We start from the raw sequence: 8,565 nt of genomic DNA, 5'->3' as shown, positions 1-8,565 counted from the left end.
CTAAATTAAACTCCATCTGCCATTCATCAGCCCACTGGCCCAATTGACCAAGATCCCATTACAATCAGAGATAACTTTCTTTGTTATCAACTATGCCACCAATCTTGGTGTCATCTGCAAACTTACTAACCATGCCCCTATATTCTCATCTAAATCATTAATATAAATGACAGATAACAGTGGACCCAGCACCAATCCCTGAGGCACGCCACTGGTCACAGGCCTCCAGTTTGAAAAGAACCCACTACAACAACCCTCTGGCTTCTGTCAAGAAGCCAATTTTGTATCCATTTAGATACCTCACCCTGGATCCTGTGAGATTTAAACTTACACAAGCATGCTGTATACCTTCTTGACTCCCTTCTCCATCTGCATTGTCACTTTCAGTGACCTGTGTACCTGTACACCCAGATCCCTCTGCCTATCAATACAGTTAAGAATTCTGCCATTTACTGTATATTTCCTATCCATATTAGATCTTCCAAAATGCATTACCTCACTTTTGTCTGAAATAAACTCCATCGGCCATCTCTCCACCCAAGTCTCCCACTGATCTATATCCTGCTGTAACCTCTGATGGTCCCCATCGCTATCCTCAAATCCACCAACCTTTGTGTCATCCGCAAACTTACTAATCAATCCAGTTACATTATCCTCCAAATCATTTTTAGGAAAGTTATGATGGAGTTCTATCAAACGCTCATTTGTCCTCAGCTGAAACACTGTGAGGAGTTCTAGTGCCCTCACTAGAAGGAGGAAGTGATTGCCCTGGAAGGAACTCAAAGGAGATTCCCCATGTTGTTATCTGGGCTGCTTTGTTTTCACACTGAAGAGAGTCTGGTTCGCCGAGGGTTGCTTTCCTTAGAACACTGAACACTGGATGTGCACGTCATTGAGGTGTAGAAAATTATGAGGGATATAAATGGCTTCCCCTTAACATCTCTATCTGTGTTTCTCTCACACTCTCAGCCCATACGCACCTCTCTCTCTCTCTCTCATTCGGATTGCATCTCTCACTTGCCTCATTTGTCTCCCTCTCTCTCACCACAGTTGCCTCTTGCCTATCGGACCTTCTCCTCCATTTCTCTTGCCAATATTATCACATCGTATCTAAAGTGTGTGACGCAGTACAGGACACCATACCCCAGCTGATCTATTTAATGTGAACACAGCACCAGGTCATTTATGACGGAGCTGTCTTTCCTCTAAGTTTAACTCACTATTAAGAACACAATTTCTCTTACAATATCTTCTCCCCAATTAATCTCTTCCACATTCACAGGTTCCCTCTCTCTTTCTCTTCTTTTTCCACATCTCGACACATTTCTTCCCCAGTATAAGGTTGTGTATCAGATGTGGGGCTGGTATCAGTTGGTGCCTGTGTATTACTTGTTACAGTTAAATCTGCATATTTACTGCTCTAAGAGGTGGTTTGTTTGTATCTGCTGAAGCGCCTGAATTTTCTGAGACTTTCCATTGTTTCCAAATGTTTTCTTGGTTTGAGAAACTGCATTAAATTCAGGGGTAAAATAAATTTATTTGCAGGTTAAATAGTTCCAGTTTACTGATACAGGATTTTGCAATCAATACTCACCCATAGCCCACTTAATTCACATCACGGGGATTTGAATAGAGAGAGAGAGAGAATAATATTTGAAATTCAATTTCTGAAATGTCACAGCCCAGGGACAGATATCACTGAAACAATCTGAGATTGAGAAGTAGGATTGATGGTTTTTGAGTGAACAGCATCTTTCCACTAGTTATTAGTTGATAAATATGTTCAACAGAATCCAGTGTTTGAAAAAGTTAACTCTACCTAAGGATAAATATTATCCATCACCAAACTCAATGTCGTAATCTGTTTGTTCATTTTCTTTTAATCATCAAGCCATGTTGCTACCTCAATGTCCCTGAGGTGATTCTGCAGAGTATAAATTAAAGGCTTTGGGAATATATCGATTCAGAGTTTAAGACAGAGAGACTGCCAGCAGCGCAAAGGGATACATCACCTCACACTGAACATGGAATATCCAATAATTACAGCTGAGAAAATATTCTATCCAATCGTTGCCATTATTGGTGTTCCTGGTAAGTGACTCTAACCATTGAGGTTGTATAAATCTGTATGTGAGCAACTATCTGATTTTAAACTCTGATTGAAATTGGTCCAAGCTGATCTCATTGTCACTGTTATACAGACACCAGATGAACAATGTAATTTACTTAAATCCAATGGTATCAAATATCTCTATGGTTTTAATCCTTTTTTCTTCAACTGACAAACCTCTGCATGTAATTCATAAGCCCAGTGATCCATGAAGTTAGAACATAGAACATAGAACATAGAACATAGAACATTACAGCGCAGAACAGGCCCTTCGGCCCACGATGTTGCGCCGACCTGTAAAAAAACAATGACCCTCTAACCTAAACCAAACCCTTTCCATCCATAAACCTATCCACGGACCTCTTAAACGCCCCCAAACTAGGCGCATCTACAACTGCAGCAGGCAGGGCATTCCAATCCCTCACCACCCTCTGGGTAAAGAACCTACCCCTGACATCCATCCTATAACTACCCCCCCTTAATTTAAAGCCATGCCCCCTCGTGCTAGCTTTCTCCATCCGAGGAAAAAGGCTATCACTATCCACCCTATCTAAACCTCTAACCATCTTATATGTTTCAATAAGATCCCCTCTTAGCCGCCTTCTTTCTAGCGAAAACAACCCCAAATCCCTCAGTCTCTCCTCATAGGACCTCCCCTCCATACCAGGCAACATCCTGGTAAACCTCCTCTGCACCCTCTCCGAAGCCTCCACATCCTTCCTGTAATGTGGGGACCAGAACTGCACACAGTACTCCAAGTGCGGCCGCACCAGAGTTGTGTAAAGTTGCAACATGACGCTGCGGCTCCTAAATTCAATCCCCCTACCAATAAATGCCAAGACACCGTATGCCTTCCTAACAACCTTATCTACTTGATTCCCAACTTTCAGGGATCTATGTACACATACACCTAGATACCTCTGCTCATCCACAGTATTCAGAGTCCTCCCGTTAGCCCTATACTCGACACATCTGTTATTCCTGCCAAAGTGAATTACCTCACACTTTTCTGCATTAAACTCCATCCGCCACCTCTCGGCCCAGCTCTGCAACCTGTCTAAGTCTCCCTGTAAACTATGACACCCTTCATCACTATCTACCACACCTCTGACTTTGGTGTCATCAGCAAATTTACTAATCCACCCAACTATACCCTCATCCAGATCATTAATAAAAATTACAAACAGCAGTGGCCCCAAAACAGATCCCTGAGGCACACCACTTGTAACCGAACTCCATGACGAATACTTACCATCAACCACCACCCTCTGTCTCTTATCCGCTAGCCAATTCCTGATCCAATTACCTAAATCACCCCCAATCCCATACATCTGCATTTTCTGCAGAAGCCTTCCATGGTGAACCTTATCAAATGCCTTACTAAAATCCATATATACCACGTCAACTGCCTTACCCCCATCCACCTCTTTGGTCACTTTCTCAAAAAACTCAATAAGGTTAGTAAGGCACGACCTACCCTCCACAAAACCATGCTGACTATCTCCATCAATTCATTACTCTCTAAATAACTATAAATCCTATCCCTAATAATTTTTTCTAAAACCTTGCCCACAACAGAAGTAAGACTCACCGGTCTATAATTCCCGGCAAAGTCTCTGTTCCCCTTCTTAAACAATGGGACAACATTCGCTATCCTCCAATCTTCTGGCACTATACCTGAGACCAACGACGACCTGAAGATCAGAGCCAGAGGCTCTGCAATCGCCTCTCTTGCCTCCCAGAGAATCCTAGGGTAAATCCCGTCCGGCCCAGGGGACTTATCTATTTTCAAACCCTCAAGAATATCTAGCACTTCCTGCTTATCAACTGCAATACTGTCCAGTTTACACCCCTGTAACCCAGTGTTCTCCACAGCTACATTTATGTCTCCCTGCGTGAACACCGAAGAGAAATATTGGTTCAATGCCTCTCCTTTCTCTTCCGGTTCCATACACAACTTCCCTCTGCTGTCTGTAACTGGCCCTAATCTTGCCCTAACCAACCTTCTGTTCTTAACATATCTATAGAACGCCTTAGGATTCTCCTTAATCCTATCAGCCAAAGTCTTCTCGTGTCCTCTTTTAGCCCTTCTTAACTCACTCTTTAACTCCCTCCTAGCCAATCTAAAGTTTTCTAGTGCACTACCTGAGCCCTCAAGTCTCATCCTGACATAAGCCTTCTTTTTCTTTTTAACCAGCGAATCAACTTTCCTAGTGCACCACGGTTCCCTAGCTCTACCAATTCCTCCTTGCCTGACAGGGACATACATATCAAGGACTCGCAGTAGCTGCTCCTTGAAAAAACTCCACATTTCGGACGTTCCCAGACCCTGTAGTCTCCTAGTCCAACCTATGCTTCCTAATTCTCTCCTAATAGCCTCATAATTACCCTTCCCCCAGCTAAAACTACTGCCCCGAGGTTCATGCCTATCCCTTTCCATCACTAAGGTGAACGTAACCGAATTGTGGTCACTATCACCAAAATGCACACCAACTTCCAAGTCTAGCACCTGGTCTGGCTCATTTCCCAGCACCAAATCCAATATAGCCTCACCTCTAGTTGGCCTGTCTACATACTGACTCAAAAAACCTTCCTGCACGCTTTGTACACACACTGACCCCTCTAATGAGCTAGAGCTATAGCAATTCCAATCAATGTTAGTAAAGTTAAAGTCCCCCATAACAATTACCCTATTACTTTCACTCCTATCCAGGATCGTCTCCGCAATCCTTTCCTCAACCTCTCTAGAACTTTTAGGAGGTCTTTTAGGAAAAAACATGGTTTTGTAGCGGGTAGGTCGTGCCTTACTAACCTTATTGAGTTTTTTGAGAAGGTGACCAAAGAGGTGGATGGGGGTAAGGCAGTTGACGTGGTATACATGGATTTTAGTAAGGCGTTCGATAAGGTTCACCATGGTAGGCTTCTGCAGAAAATGCAGATGTATGGGATTGTGGGTAATCTAGGAAGTTGGATCAGGAATTGGCTATCAGATAGGAGACAGAGGGTGGTGGTGGATGGTAAATATTCATCATGGAGTGCAGTTACGAGTGGTGTGCCTCAGGGATCTGTTTTGGGGCCACTGTTGTTTGTAATTTTTATTAATGATCTGGATGAGGGTATAGTTGGGTGGATTAGTAAATTTGCTGATGACACCAAAATTGGAGGTGTGGTAGATTGTGAGGAAGGGTGTCATAGTCTGCAGGGAGACTTAGATAGGTTGCAGAGCTGGGCCGAGAGGTGGCGGATGGAATTTAATGCGGAGAAGTGTGAGGTAATTCACTTTGGTAGGAGCAACAGATGTGTCGAGTATAGGGCTAACGGGAGGACTTTGAATAGTGTGGATGAACAGAGGGATCTAGGTGTGTGTGTACATAGATCCCTGAAAGTTGGGAATCAAGTAGATAAGGTTGTTAAGAAGGCGTACGGTGTCTTGGCGTTTATTGGTAGGGGGATTGAATTTAGGAGTCGCAGTGTAATGTTGCAACTGTACACTACTCTAGTGCGGCCGCACTTGGAGTACTGTGTGCAGTTCTGGTCCCCGCATTACAAGAAGGATGTGGAGGCGTTGGAGAGGGTGCAGAGGAGGTTTACTAGGATGGTGCCTGGTATGGTGGGGAGGTCCTATGAGGAGAGACTGAGGGATTTAGGGTTGTTTTCGTTGGAAAGAAGGCGGCTAAGAGGGGATCTTATTGAAACATATAAGATGATTAGAGGTTTAGATAGGGTGGATAGTGATAGCCTTTTTCCTCGGATGGAGAAAGCTAGCACGAGGGGGCATGGCTTTAAATTAAGGGGGGGTAGCTACAGGACGGATGTCAGGGGTAGGTTCTTTACCCAGCGGGTGGTGAAGGATTGGAATGCCCTGCCTGCTGCAGTTGTAAATGCGTCTAGTTTGGGGGCGTTTAAGAGATCTCTGGATAGGTTTATGGACGAAAAGGGATTGGTATAGGCTAGTGGGTCATTGTTTTTGTAACTGGTCAGCGCAACATCGTGGGCCGAAGGGCCTGTTCTGCGCTGTAATGTTCTATGTTCTATGTTCTATGTTCTATGTCTATAAAAGACTCCCAACAGGGTGACCTCTCCTCTCCTATTTCTAATCTCCTCCCATACTACCTCAACAGACAAGTCCTCATCAAACTTCCTCTCTGACACTGTGATACAGTCCTTGACTAATAATGCTACCCCTCCCCCCCTTCTACCCCCTTCTCTACTCCGACTGAAGCATTTGAACCCCGGGACCTGCAACAACCATTCCTGACCCTGCTCTATCCACGTCTCTGAAATGGCCACAACATCAAAGTCCAAGGTACTGATCCACGCTGCAAGTTCATCCACTTTATTGCGAATACTCATATCAAGTTATATTCATTGGACTCTTATGTATTGTTAGATTGGACCTTAGTAAAGGTGATCTCTCTGAAATAACATTTGGTGTCAGTAATAATAAAATCAAACCTTGTTAGGGGATCACCAACCAGAGCGGAATATCTGACACCAGTGAGTAAGTATTACAGGGTGTATTTTTCAGTGTAGAATTGCACTGATTGTGTTTCTTTCACCTGAGTGAAGTATCTAATCAAAGTTCCATCCGTCCATTGCATAATCTGTCCATGTAGAATTGTATTTTTTTCAGGAAAAGAACTGGAATTAAATAAGTTGGTTCAATTTGAAATAAATATTATTTTTAATTGGTGAGTGAGTTGTCCATTCCATGGAGCTGTCTCAGTGTTTTACCTCTGGAATAATTTGAAAATAGGAAGAGATTGGTTTTGTTCTAATGATGTTTGGTGGTCAGTGCATGATGTGAAAGTTCCCAATGTTGGTTTTGTATTGAGAAGAAACAGGCTTCAGCTAGTTCCTGATAGTTAAACTAACCAATAACATACTTGCAGTATTATGTAATTGTTTGCAAAACATTTTGTGATTTGTTCACATTTCCATTAATCTAGAAATGAACTCCAATGTTTTTATCCAGATTGTTATGTTTCTGTTTAAACTGTGTTGCTGCTTCAAGCGATTTTTGACCCAGCCTGCTGAAACACCACCCCCACCTCCCAAACTCCTTGAAAGCATTTAGATTCTTCTTATGGAGTCATCGAGAAACGTATTCTTCTGATCAAAATGCAGAACCTGAAACTTAGCTGTGGTAAAATAAATTTACAATCCAAATACTGAATTTGCTCATTTATAATTAATTATTAATGTGTTACTGTATTTAGATGCATTCGTCCACTCTGATTATTTTCATTCTCAGTTTGGGTTTGTTTGTAAATTTTGAAGTGATCATTTTGCTTCCTGATTCTTCCACAGGAAGGATGTAAATAAGGTTGAAAGAGTGCAGAGAAGGTTCACAAGGATGTTGCCGGGACTTGAGAAGCTGAGTTACAGAGAGAGATTGAATAGGCTAGGACTTTATTCTCTGGAGTGTAGAAGAGTGAGGGGAGATTTGATAGAGGTGTATAAGATTTTGATGGGTATCGATAGAGTGAATGCAAGCAGACTTTTTCCACTGAGGCTAGGGGAGAAAAAAACCAGAGGGCATAGAACATAGAACATAGAACATAGAACATTACAGTGCAGAACAGGCCCTTCGGCCCACGATGTTGCGCCGACCAGTTCAAAAACAATGACCCTCTAACCTAAACCAATCCATTTTCGTCCATAAACCTATCCACGGATCTCTTAAACGCCCCCAAACTAGGCGCATTTACAACCGCAGCAGGCAGGGCATTCCAATCCCTCACCACCCTCTGGGTAAAAAACCTACCCCTGACATCCGTCCTATAACTACCTCCCCTTAATTTAAAGCTATGCCCCCTCGTGCTAGCTTTCTCCATCCGAGGAAAAAGGCTATCTCTGTCCACCCTATCTAAACCTCTAATCATCTTATATGTTTCAATAAGATCCCCTCTTAGCTGCCTTCTTTCTAGCGAAAACAACCTCAAATCCCTCAGTCTCTCCTCATAGGACCTCCCCACCATACCAGGCAACATCCTGGTAAACCTACTCTGCACCCTCTCCGAAGCCTCCACATCCTTCCTATAATCTGGGGACCAGAACTGCACACAGTACTCCAAGTGCGGCCGCACCAGAGTAGTGTACAGTTGCAACATAACGCTACGACTCCTAAATTCAATCCCCCTACCAATAAACGCCAAGACACCGTACGCCTTCTTAACAACCCTATCTACTTGATTCCCAACTTTCAGGGATCTATGTACACATACACCTAGATCCCTCTGCTCATTCACACTATTCAAAGTCCTCCCGTTAGCCCTATACTCGACACATCTGTCATTCCTACCAAAGTGAATTACCTCACACTTCTCCGCATTAAACTCCATCCGCCACCTCTCGGCCCAGCTCTGCAACCTGTCTAAGTCTTCCTGCAAACTATGACACCCTTCATCACAATCTACCACACCTCCGACTTTGGTGTCATCAGCAAATTTACT

Source organism: Carcharhinus amblyrhynchos, unplaced genomic scaffold, assembly GCF_965287045.1.
Source record: "Carcharhinus amblyrhynchos unplaced genomic scaffold, sCarAmb.v2.hapA chromosome_303, whole genome shotgun sequence".
In the NCBI taxonomy this organism is placed as follows: domain Eukaryota; kingdom Metazoa; phylum Chordata; class Chondrichthyes; order Carcharhiniformes; family Carcharhinidae; genus Carcharhinus; species Carcharhinus amblyrhynchos.
This window is presented reverse-complemented; position numbering follows the sequence as displayed.